Source organism: Tachypleus tridentatus, chromosome 7 (assembly GCF_004210375.1).
Source record: "Tachypleus tridentatus isolate NWPU-2018 chromosome 7, ASM421037v1, whole genome shotgun sequence".
NCBI lineage: Eukaryota > Metazoa > Arthropoda > Merostomata > Xiphosura > Limulidae > Tachypleus > Tachypleus tridentatus.
In genome coordinates this window covers 45,262,846-45,275,577 of record NC_134831.1, presented here as the reverse complement: position 1 = coordinate 45,275,577, position 12,732 = coordinate 45,262,846, and the positions used below count along the sequence as shown (strand labels likewise).

The 12,732-nt window shown below is 35.5% G+C and overlaps 1 protein-coding gene across 1 annotated transcript in view; it reads left to right on the top strand.

Annotated features, from left to right (window-relative positions):
• The first annotated feature begins 5,831 nt into the window (after positions 1-5,831).
• Positions 5,832-12,732, top strand: part of LOC143255572 (uncharacterized) — a 40,269-nt gene continuing 33,368 nt past the window's right edge. The window contains exon 1 of the mRNA XM_076511435.1: positions 5,832-6,254. The gene's annotated coding sequence lies outside the window, so the exon portion shown is untranslated. The remainder of the gene's footprint in view (positions 6,255-12,732) is intronic.

Sequence of the window (12,732 nt, the reverse complement as noted above, 5' to 3'; positions counted from 1 at the left end):
GTCGCCCGGCATGTCCATGTGTTTAAGGCACTCGACTCTTAATCTGAAAGTCGCAGATTCGAATCCCCGTCACAACAAACATGCTTTCCCTTTCAGTCGTAGTGTGTTATAACGTGACGGTCAATCTCACTATCTGTTAGTAAAATACTAGTCTAAGAGATGGTGGTGGGTGGTGATGACTAGCTGCCTTCCCTCTAACCTTATACTGCTAAATTAGAGACGGCTAGCGTAGATAGCTCTTGTGTAGCTTTGCGCGAAATTCAAAACAAACAAACGCCTCTATTCTATAATTTGAAGATTAATAGAGTAGCTAACGTTGTGTGGCTTTGCAAGATTTTCCCAACAATTCTATACCCAAAGCAGTATGGCCATACATTAGGACGTGGAGAAAAGAAAATGACACAGCCCTCTAGCCCCCCGCTAGTACAGCGGTAACTCTATGGATTTACAACGCTAAAATCAGGGGTTCAATTCCTCTCGATGGGCTCAGCAGATAGCCCGATGTGGCTTTGCTATAATAAAACACACACACACATACAGCCTTTATACAGCCTATAAACTTTATCGGGGCTGTATCTCGTGTCACTGCTTGCTTAATAGGTGATATAACTTGTCTGACCCGAATGTGTCAACCATCTAGGTGTAAGGGACAACATTTGTCAAAAATGTCGGAATCCATGTTGTTTACTTTACACTTTGCACATTGAACAAGCTGAGACACACGTTTTACTTTTTTCAGGATCTTATCTTGATTGCGTGACACACACTTTACAGGACACACACTAAACTTTCTCACCGTTTTGTGCTTTGTATGACCAAAGCAGAATACATTGGCAAAAATGCCGTGAAAAAACACACACCAAAAAGAAAAGTTTAACTGTTACTTAATAAGGAATGGTCTGGCATGACCTTTTGGTCAGGGTGTTCGACTCGCAGTCTACAGGTCGCGGGATTGGAACCTTTCACCAAATACGCTCGTCCTTTCAGCCGTGGAAGGGGCATTGCAATGTCCTACCAAACCAACTTTTAATAGGTCAAACAAGTACCCAAAAAGTTGGCGGTAAATGGTGTTCACTCGTTGTCTTTCCATTAGCATATCATTTTGGAATTAGGGACAACTAGAGCACATAGCCTTTGTGCAGCTTTGCAAGAAAATTCAACAAAGAAACAAATGTATTAAAATAGAGGTATACAACTAAAGCTGTATTAAATTGTCCAGAAATAAATATCGGAATTTTCACGATTACATTTAGAAGCTAAATATTGAGTAACTTATCGTCAATTGGTTGTTTTAATTCAACATTTGTAACTTAGAAGGTGTCTTAATTGTCTGCTGTTTCAACTCTACTCAGAGTTAGTTTCGCAAACCCTAAGGCAGCATGGATAAGAAGGACTTTCGTTTGAGTTTCCTCTATGACTTCAAACTTGGACGAAAAGCTACCGAAACTACATGTAACATCAAACAGGCATTCGACCATAGATCTGTTACTGAACGTACAGTTCAGCGTAGGTTCCAAAATTTTTGACATGGTGATGAAAGTCTTACAGACCATGAAGGTCATGGAAGGAAGCCATCCTTAGATGAAAACACATTAATGGAAGCAGTTGAGACAGACCCTCACACAACAGTATGTGAGCTTGCAGAAAAGATAGGCACAAACAAATCAAGCATTGCGAACCACATGAGGTGCGATAGGAAAGAAGAAATAGTTGGATAAGTGGGTTCCGCATGAGCTGACTGAAGCTCAACAAAATCGGCGTTATGAGACCTGTCAAGGATGACACTCCAAAAATTGAACAAATTGAGAATCGAGGTTCTGCCTCATCCACCTTATTCCCCACACCTTTCCCCTACATATTTTAATTTCTTCAAGCATTTAACAACTTTTTGAACAACAAACGCTTTCAAAGCCAGGCAGCTGCAGAAGAAGCTTTCAGGGAGTTCATTCATTGTAGAAACTCTAATTTCTACAGTAGACTCATAAACATCATCGTTACATGCTGGCAAAAGTATATTGAAACAAATGGTGCTTACTTTCATTAAAGCATGTTTTACTACAATGGTTTATACTTTCCCAAACTTCGCAGTTTAGAAATGACATTTAATTCTGGACAACTTAATATATGACTTTTTCCTGGGTTCAATAGTCAGAGCTGGGGCTAAACAACTGCTTAAAACGGGTTTCATCAGAAGTTGTAAACCACATTCTATTTTTCTCAGATCAGATTTAAGCTGTTTATTTACCTCCTCATTCTACTCGTATTCACCGCAACTTCTTTGTTACCAGATATTTGGAAACTTACGAACTAAATATCTTCGAAACATCGATAAAAAAAAAGACAGAACGTGAGTTAATATGCTGAGTATTTAGAGATTTTTTTCTGAGATTTATGTGAGCGAAAGAGAAAAAAACTGGCTAAGAATCAACTATGAATTGCTCACTCATTTTTTATTAAAAGCCCCGCAGTGGCACAGCGGTACGTTTGGGTTACTTAAAACGCTAGAAATCGGTTTTAGATACCCGTAGTAGGCAGAGCACAGATAGCCCATTGTGCAACTTTGTACTTAACTACAATCAACTAATTCTATTAAAAATTTAAGGCCCAGCATGGCCAGGTGGGTTAAAACGTTCGACTCGTAATCTGAGAGTCGCGGGTTCAAATCCTCGTTGCATCAAACATGCTCGCCCTTCTAGCCGTGGGGGCGTTATAATTTTATGGTCAATCTCACTATTCGTTGGTAAAAGAGTAGCTCAAGAGTTGGCGGTGGGTGGTGATGACTAGCTGCCTTTCCTCTAGTCTTACACTGCAAAATTATGGACGGATAGCGCAGATAGCTCTCGTGTAGCTTTGCGCGAAATTCAAAAACAAACTTCTTAATTTATTTATTTTTATTATTTTTAGTACGAAGATGCACAATGGACTGACTGCCTGTGTTGTACCCACCATATGGATCCAGTCAATAATTTTAGTGTAACAAGCTTATACCTGAGCCACTATCATATATGTTATACGCTTTCAATGCCTATGAAATAAAAGTATCATTTATTCTTCAATCGTATAATACGTATTTAAATTTCTAGCTTTGAACTCGGTGTTTAGGACCTAATTTTCTTAATAATTCTTTGTCTTAGACTCATCTATATCAGTGAGCTAAAAGTTACCCAGCGAACGGATCACTTCTGTATTCGAGAATAAACCAGTCAATAAACGAACGAGTTGATTCCGCACTTGAAGTTTTTCTGCTTTAGATTATTGGTAGTTATATTTGTGTGTGTTTTTTATTTCTTAGAGTGAACTTTTTGCTTCTTCCGGAACTTTTCACGGATTGATGGGTGTTATGCTCATGGCGCTTAGCCCTACTATGTCTGTCATATCGTAACCAGTCTCATAAGTCCTAGTATTTGGCAAAAGGCCTCGTCGGCACTGGATATGGCATATATAGTCCGTCTGACATATTATCACACATTCTTCTTTCGTTTCACTTGAAAGTTCCGAATTTAAGTAGTATTTATCTTTTTACTGCCAAGTTTTCGGAGTTGAGACATGAACATGCGACAATTAACAGGGTGGAATGGGGCGCAACAGCAAAGTTTGAAATAGTCGGCAGGAAATTTAGAAATTAGAGCTGAAATTGAACAATACTGAAAATTAGCTGAAAAACAAACAAACGATTTAAATACTGTTAAAAACACATGTGAAAGAACAATTTGTAAAACAAGGGTTCCAGGTATCTGCATTGGTTTGTTTGTTTGTTTGTTTGTTTGGAAATTTCGCACAAAGCTACTCGAGGGCTATCTGTGCTAGCCGTCCCTAATTTAGCAGTGTAAGACTAGAGGGAAGGCAGCTAGTCATCACCACCCACCGCCAACTCTTGAGCTACTCTTTTACCAACGAATAGTGGGATTGACCGTCACTTATACACCCCCACGGCTGGGAGGGCGAGCATGTTTAGCGCGACGCGGGCCCGCGACCCTCGGATTACGAGTCGCACGCCTTACGCGCTAGGCCATGCCGGGCCCTTTAAAGCATATTTCCTTAGAACATTTCCTGATGTTTTAGTCATTAATGCACATTTATAATGGTAAATGGTTATTGATGTTTTTTTAGCGAAAAGCTACACGGTTGGTAATATGCAATCCGTGAAAAGTCTGTTTTTCTTTTAGCAAAGCCACAAAGGTTATCTGCTCAACCCACCGAGGGGAATCGAACCCCTGATTTTAGCGTTGTAAATCCGGAGACATACCGCTGTATAAGCGGTGGGTCATCTGCATTGGAGACATCACATGTTTTGTGATTTTATTCTCTTATAAATTAACGCGGGTTGTTGGACTGTTATTATGTGCAAAGAAGCGCAATGATCTGTGCTAACTGCAGGGATTGAGTCCCAAATGTTATTGTTATACACCCTCTTGCTTACCGATCATCCGTCATGAGGCATGAACAGAGTAAAACAACGGTTTATAATATAACTAACATCTGTTGCAGCGTGAATAAACGTGAACGAATAACGACGCAGAAAAAGTTATTCAACTGAAATTAGATGCGCTTAGTGAACAAGTTATCTACCTATGACCATAACAAAAAATTATCCGGCCACCCCTCCATTAAGAATGGAGCTATATTTTTACATAAACAGGTGTATGTTGAAGAAAGATGAAAAATCATAGAGAATAAACTACATACAAAAGAGCAAGAACTGATGGAATATTTATATAAAACATGAAAAAATGAAATAATAAAGTGTGTGTGTGTGTGAATAGACAATATCATAATTATGATGCGTTGGTCAGTTTGAATTTCAAACATGCTCACCCTTTCAGTTGTGAAGGCGTAACAATGTGCGGTCAATTCAACTATTTGTTGGTAAAAGAGTGGTCCAAGAGTTGGCGGTGGGTGGTGATGACTATCTGCCTTCTCCCTAGTCTTACTTACACTGCTAAGTTAGGAACGGCTAGTGGAGATAGCCCTCGTGTAGCTTTGCGCGAAATTCAAAACAAACCAAACCAAATTTTTTGTTTGTGGAAAAGATACAAGATAAGAAAGCTAAGAAAGAACGTGAACAAACAAAACACTTTAATGGAAAAGAAACTTCGTTCCACGTGTTTTTTTCAAAACTCAGGACAAATGTTTGTGGATTTTAAGATTCAATACAAGGTGCTTAAATTAAGAAACATTGTTCCACGTAACATTTAAAATTCAAAACAAATGCTTAGGATAGGAAGCACTGTTCCATATAGTTTTTAAAACTTAAAATAAAATGCATTAGAGGAATTGTTTCTGTTAGCGTATCCGCACTCTCTCTGTGACTTTAATATGGCTTCTGACTAGACCTAAATAACTAGTTGCCTTCCGTTCCAGTTTATTAATTATCTATAATTTACTGTTAAAGTATGAACGAAGATATTGCACGTTTGTTTACACGAATCAAAACGTATCTAGAGAAACGTTTCCAGTAAAATCTTCCATACCAAATTGGAAAAAAAAACCAAAAAAAACTTCTATATTGAATAACTTGCTTCCGTTTAGAAACTGCTGTTTTTTTAACATGTTGCATTTGAGTTTTAGCTCCCAACAGGAAAAACAGCAACAAAATTTACAAAATTGCTAGATGAATACTGCTTCCAAATTTACACTCAGATACTTATAAATGATAATTGTGGGTCTGTTTTGAATTATTTTGAATGTTTTATTTTTTGGTGTAAAACGTTAATATAACTCACTTTCACATCTGGCGAAAAATGAAAGAACTGCGAACGATTGACGTCACATGTGACGTCTTTAGCTTTATCTCCTCGCGGTAAAGTATTGAACTAACAAAATTCCCTACCAAACATATTACGACAGGAAGCTGGAGAGTGTGGATAGTTCCGAGTTGGTGTAGTAATGTATCGGTTGTGAACCGTCTAGCGAGACGTCACTAGCCTTTCTATGCTTGTGTGAAATGCGTTGCGTACTTACTGAAGACTCGGATAACAAGCCCTGCGATATTACACTGTTAGTTCCCGTTCCTGCCTGTAGCGGCAACGCTCACTCTGCGGTCTAGAATCTTCGAGAATCTCTAACTGCGAGTGTGTATGTGTGTGTGCTTGGGAAAGTTATTTCGTAACTCGTTTCATGAAGCAAAACAGGAACAGAAGATTACAAAGAAAGTATCACCAGTGATCGTGCATATTGGCACGGACCACAAAACAAGCACGTGCATCTACAGTGTAATTCTCACCAGTTATTCAATGCACGGTTGTTAAAAAAACGTAAGTAAAACTCTCCGATACTTTTATAAGACGTATGTTGTTGTTGTTGTTTTTTTTAAATACTGACATGTTAAATACTGGTCGTATTAGTCCATAAATAGTTTTAACTTATATTTAATTACCTTTAATTATAAAACTAAGCCTTTAGGATTCTATGCTGGGAGGATTGAATCGAACACGTGTTTGTCATGTTTGCATAACTGACACGATTAATTATGAAATAACGATCAACTCTAAACGAGTTGATTACCTGTTGTGTTCGCTGTGAATATTATAAGTTCAATATATTAGTTACGGGGCACGTCAAGAAATATCGTACACATTGATGAACATAATTTAACTTCAAAAGGAGTGCTTTAAGCCACTACAGAAACATTTTCTTAATAGTAAAGTGTTAGCGAAAAAAAATCGAGAATTGTTACAATTTTATTGTAAGTGCTTTTGTTATGCGCTCTGATATACGAAAACACTGTAAATGTGTCGATAGAAATATGATAGTTAACGGTACGACCGCGCCATCTATTGAATAGGATTTCGTTACCTTCATAACATCTTTCTGTATAACCAGCCACCTTCTGCGGTATTATTAAGATGTATAAAAAATAAGGCTGTTCGTATAAGTACTATTAAATGACGGTAAATAAGACATAATAGATGTATATATCTAAAGTACAGAAAAAACAAAAAAATGAATGTCAAGTTATAACGCCCTCCACGGTAGAATGACGAGTATTTTCAGTAAAGCGTGTTTGATCCCGCGCCACCCCATTGTTATAAGTTGAGCGCACCCTATCGTCAAGACAGGCCAGTAGTGTTGTTATCCTACTAGAGAATTTTCACTTGTATATTTAACAGAATATTTTCTTCCTTCCTTCTAAGTTTTTTAACCCCAGTAAAAAGAAAAGATACACTAGTTATCCTAAGTTATAGGTCTTTGTTTCCCTGAACAAGACATTCCTTTGCCTTTCTTAGTATTAGGTCCTCTCTCTCTTTCTCTAGGTATTTGGGTATGTAAATATAATAGGTCCTTCTTTTCCCCCCTTGATTTATTTAATTATAGTTCCTCTACTCTCTTAAGAAGACGGGGCCACCTGTCGAAAGCATCAGGATGTTATTTAATTCGTTACATAATGAAATTAATGTTCTTCGTACTTTATATAATATTGCTTGAAATGTTTCGGTAAAATGAGTCTTTCAGATTTTTTGTAACATTATAGAGCATGTTACTTTTTAAGTGTTTGATTTATTAATATTATTCATATACGTTGTTATTTCTAAACTAAAATTTCCTGGCTTGGGTCCAGGAAGTATTTAGTTGTGCCCTTGACGCCATCTGTTGGGAGTTATAAAGAATGAGATTGCGTGTTGTTGAATACGATTTTTTTTTTTTTCATTCAAACGTGATGATAATTGAAACTTATATGTTCATCTTACATTCAGGTATGAAATATAAGGATAATTTCACTGCGTAACTGAGTTCTTTTAGCAGTTAGTTTTCACAAGTTTTGATGCGTGATCAGTAAATATATCGAAAATATTACTTCTTTCCGAGTTATTTGATGAAAACATTTATGTCTATATTTATAAGCTACGCGCTAAAAAATCGGCATCTATCCACTTCGTGTGATTGACGTATTTTGATTTCGTCATAAAACTAAACCAAGAAAGAAAGTTTATAATATAAATTATTAGATTAATTGAACAAATAAACAATCGTGTGAAGTTCGTAAAGGAACTTCAAGGAGAATGTTAAAGTGTGAAATTAAACTAATGAACTGAATTTCAGTTTTTCTATTATTGTTTGTTTTGTTTTTTTCTAAATTTCACGCAAAGTTACACAAGGGATATCTGTGGTAGCAGTCCCTAATTTAGCAGTGTAAGACTAGAGGGAAAGCAGCTAGTCATCTCCCATCGCCAACTCTTGGGCTACTCCTTAACCAGAGAATAGTGGGATTGACCGAAACATTATAACTCCCCAACGGCTGAAAGAGAGATCATGTTCCGTGTGATGGGGATTTTAACCCGCAAACCTCAGATTTACGAGTCGAGCGCCCTACCCATCTGGCCATTCCTCCGTTTTGCTTTTATAAGTTTGTAAATAAAGTAAAAAACTTAAAAGTCGACACGTTTGGTTATCAAATGTTTAATGATACAAAACATAACTACATTACTAGAAAACAGTTTTTTTCTCAATTGATATTTTATGCGCAAAGTTATTTATATTTAATATATACGTGAAATATGTACTAGGCTCATTAATAACGAACCTGCAGTAAAAGTTAAGGCCACTGTGTCATATAATTACTATATACGTGAATCATACGTTAAACTCAACAGTATCGAATCTGAAGTACAAGAAGTTGAGGCTTGTACTCTCAAAACCGATTACGTCAGTCTGGACGTTTATTAATAGCCAGGCTCTTACTTTCCCGCAAATGAATTAGCCTATATTTGTATCCGACTTTACTTGTAGACTTGATTGGATAATTATCTAAAAATTCCGAAACAACTTACTTTGGTGTGGTTTATTAAACATACATTCGTAACCAGTAACTTCATACATTATGGTGATAATAAAATGGTTTGATTAGGAAGATGTTTTTTGTTTATTTTTTTAAGTCCCTCTCACTTGTGAAGGTTGTTATGGCTACACAGATTAACTACTACTTTTTTTCTTGTAACGAACCAGCATATGAACGATATATATATATATATATATATATATATATATATATATCTATACCGATACTAATTTAAATTTTGTACAACAGCTGAATAACTCGAAAATGTCATTGGACAACTTATAGTGGAAGCCTTTCTTGGTTTATTTTGATTTTAACTTACCACTTTGTCCAGCTGTTGCCTAGCTCATGCGAAACAGCCGTTAACGTCTAAACTCAAAAATAAAACTAGCAAAATCAGTAATAAGTCGAATTTTTTACTGTGCAGCTGCAATACACAGATACTTCAATCAATCTTCAGAACATCCGCTAGTCACTGTACTCTCGATTGCAGTGTGCTAACATACCGGAAGTGTTTTAATAGGTGAAGATAAATGGTTTCCTTTTCTTTTTCATCACTTATTCGGTTGTCCACATTTAGGTTTTAATAATTATTTATTTCTCAAACTTTATTTTTCCTTTGTATGAGTTCCGTCCTTTGTTTGTGTAAATGTGATGTGCAACAGCAGTTAGATGGCAGAAGCCACTAAACCTAAATGTCGATACTGTTCTTTTTATTTATTTTTTATTGGGTATGTTTATTTCAATTGAAAAGCAATAACCACCTATGAAAATACATTGTTACAAATCTAACGTCGATAGTAGGATAAAAAATTTACGTAGGCCTTCATCATACTAAAAACTGACTTAGTTCATTTGAACTAAAACAGTAGACTTTTATTGTTTTAGTTATTTCCACGAATTGTATTATTTAAATATTTGTGGTAATTGTTACTAACATGTAGGACCGGCTCAAAGGCGGATTCGAATGGTTCAAAGAATCCACCCCGCAAAATTCTAGGAGCGCAAATATTATACAGTTTAAAAACCAAAAGTACTGACACACATAAAAGGGATTTTTGTGGTGAACGTTTGTGTTCACAACTTAAATCGATATTGTATAGAATACCGGAAAATTCAACTCCTGATAAGGTATTATCTTGTATACATGTATGTAAAAACTAAATATTTTTTTTTCCAAGTACATTACGTTTGTTCTAAGTGTTTCGTTAAATTTACACGTTAGTGTGGCAAACGTTATTTCGACTAAAGTTGATAAAAAAAAAAATTAAAATTTCACAATAGGGTAAAAGAGATTATACGATCAAGCAATTACCGTTATAGAAAATGAAACAACCAGATAAATTAAATATGGGCAAATCAAGAAAACGTTTTGCCATGTAAAAGCTATTAAAGTTCCATTTTCTGAATATTAATTTGATTTTTTCTATGTACTTTTAAAATAAATGTTTAAAATTTTGTAATATGCAGAAAATAATTTTAAAAATGGCGCAATTTCTTATTTTGGTTTCCTTCACTTTTTGACGTTTAGGCGGCACTGCTAAGATGTTTCTGGAAGTAAATCCTAAACTATTAAATGTGCTTTAATAACCCCCAATTTAATAAACACACGGTTCAATTAAAAAAGTTTTTTACCATAACTTAAAACTTAATAAACACACATTCTCTAGCAATTTAAGTAACGTATTCCAGTAATCCTTAATTTTATGAACACGTGTTTCCATAATTCCAAATTAACACACACTAGTTTCCATAAGCCTGTGTTCAATGAATACTTGTTTTTACAAGATCGGTTCAATGAAGACGTATTACTGGAACCTAGCTCCAATGTAATGTGTATTTTACATAAGCTTTGCAGTTTAATAAATACATGTCGCATTAAAATCTTTTCCAATAGCCTTAACTTGTTATTTTTGTGATATGTTTTTCAAATTTTAAAGACTACATGATGTAATTAAATGAACAGGTGTTTCCATTTAAACAAGCTCTTCAATTTAATACACATACACACACTTATATTTCCTTGCTACTTAATTATGTTTTCTGACTCCTAATTGGATTTTTCCAAATACTTTTGCCCGTCTATAACTTGTACCGTATTTAAAAAAAAACAAACACAAAATTATTGCATTTTTCCACAAGATTGAATTCTGCTATGACCACAGCAAGGTAAATTATGTTTAAGTGTTTTGCGGAGTTGTGCGTGTCACTTTTATATTTTGATTTCAGAAGTTCTGGTGCAGTTTATGTTTGTTACAATCATTTTAGAAACTGATTTTGATTATTGTTTAATATACCGGTTCTTAAACTGACTTCCCTCAGGTGGTTCGTAGAAACATTGTATAATTATTGGAAAGACAGTGCGGAGTATAGACTCCTTTGTTGTCTCACTATTTAATATTTTCTAGTGTACCTTGAATTGTCTTATTTAAGTGTCGAACTGCAGATTTATGCACGAAGATGGTTTTGTTGTTACATCACATGATAAAACTCTCTCCCAGTCCTTATCTCATCGAATAGGGTAGCTTTACAGATAAGAACTTAAAAAAATAATAATAATGGAGATATTCTGGTAAGACAAACTCACCACAGATATTTAACGTTATAAGTCAGTGTAGTAAAGAAATGAAAACTGTAATGAAAATACGCCAAAAGTATTACTAAGTTATAAAGATAGTGATTTTGCGTTTATGGAATTTAACGTACAGTGTGATAGGAATAAAATGCAAATCTAAGAAGTAAAGTCGACAAAGTTTGTAAAGTTGTTTCCCTGTATGTTAAAAATTATTAATTAATTTGTGATTAATTATTGTCAATACTTCATGATTCAAATGTTGCAAAACCGTTTGGGAAAAAGTCAGTCTCTTTTTCCTCAACGATTCCTTTAAAGATTGAAATAATATAACCATTTAGAAAACTGTGTTAAAACGAACACAATGTTTTGTATCAGTTAAGATAGGCCGTGCGTAGCCCACTGATTAAAATCGCTGTACCGTTGATCCGAGGGCTGATGGCTTGCAGACCTTTCATATCAAAACATCCTCTGCCTTTTAAGGACGACAACATGGTATAAAACTGACGATCAAATCTCTGTGGTAAGACAAGGACAACTCGTGACTTGTCTTCCAGTGGCACAGCGATGTGTTTGCGACCTTGCAACGCTTGAAATCAGATTACGATACTCGTGGCGGGCAGATCACAAATGGCTCACGAGTGGCTACCTCTAGTTTGTTACTTCTTAGAACTGCTGCATTTCCTATCCTACCTTTTCTTCTTCTTTTTATAATTGAAACATTTTAGGTACTTTATTGTGATTATAAGAAGAGTATAGCATTTCAGCATCAAATTGTTAATAACTAAGATAATGTTGTACAAGGATTATGCAAGGCAATAAAATCATATTAAACATTAGCAAAATAGATTTATTTATGGGTAAACATAGTGTTTAGGGTAAGTACAGTTAATATTTTCGTATGGCTTATCAAGTTTGCGTGTGTATTGTATATTCCTGTAAAACATTCAGCAATCACGGTGTATTTAAGTTCATTCTGAGATGATAGACATACATTGCTGCGTTAATTAAAATGCTATAAATAGATGGCACAGTTGACATTTCCAATTTTAACACTTCTCACGTGCAGACAGACAATTATGTGCTTAGCTAAGTCGTAAATGTCTACTTCGACCCGGTAGAGAAAAGTGTTTGCCACACTTAAGAAAATACCAAGTACAAGTTTGCGCTGGCGGTGTTTGAACATAAAACGGCAACTGGTAGAACAAACAGCTTTAAATTTTTATAAGCGTGTTAATTTGTTGAATATCTTTACATTAGCAATTCCACAGTCACGTGCGGGTTGTGGTTAAAAGAAAACAAAAAACAAAATTCTTTGCGAAACTTGACGCTGACTGTTTCACAAGTTAGTCTCGCTACGCAAAGTACCTCGAGCCAATGTAAG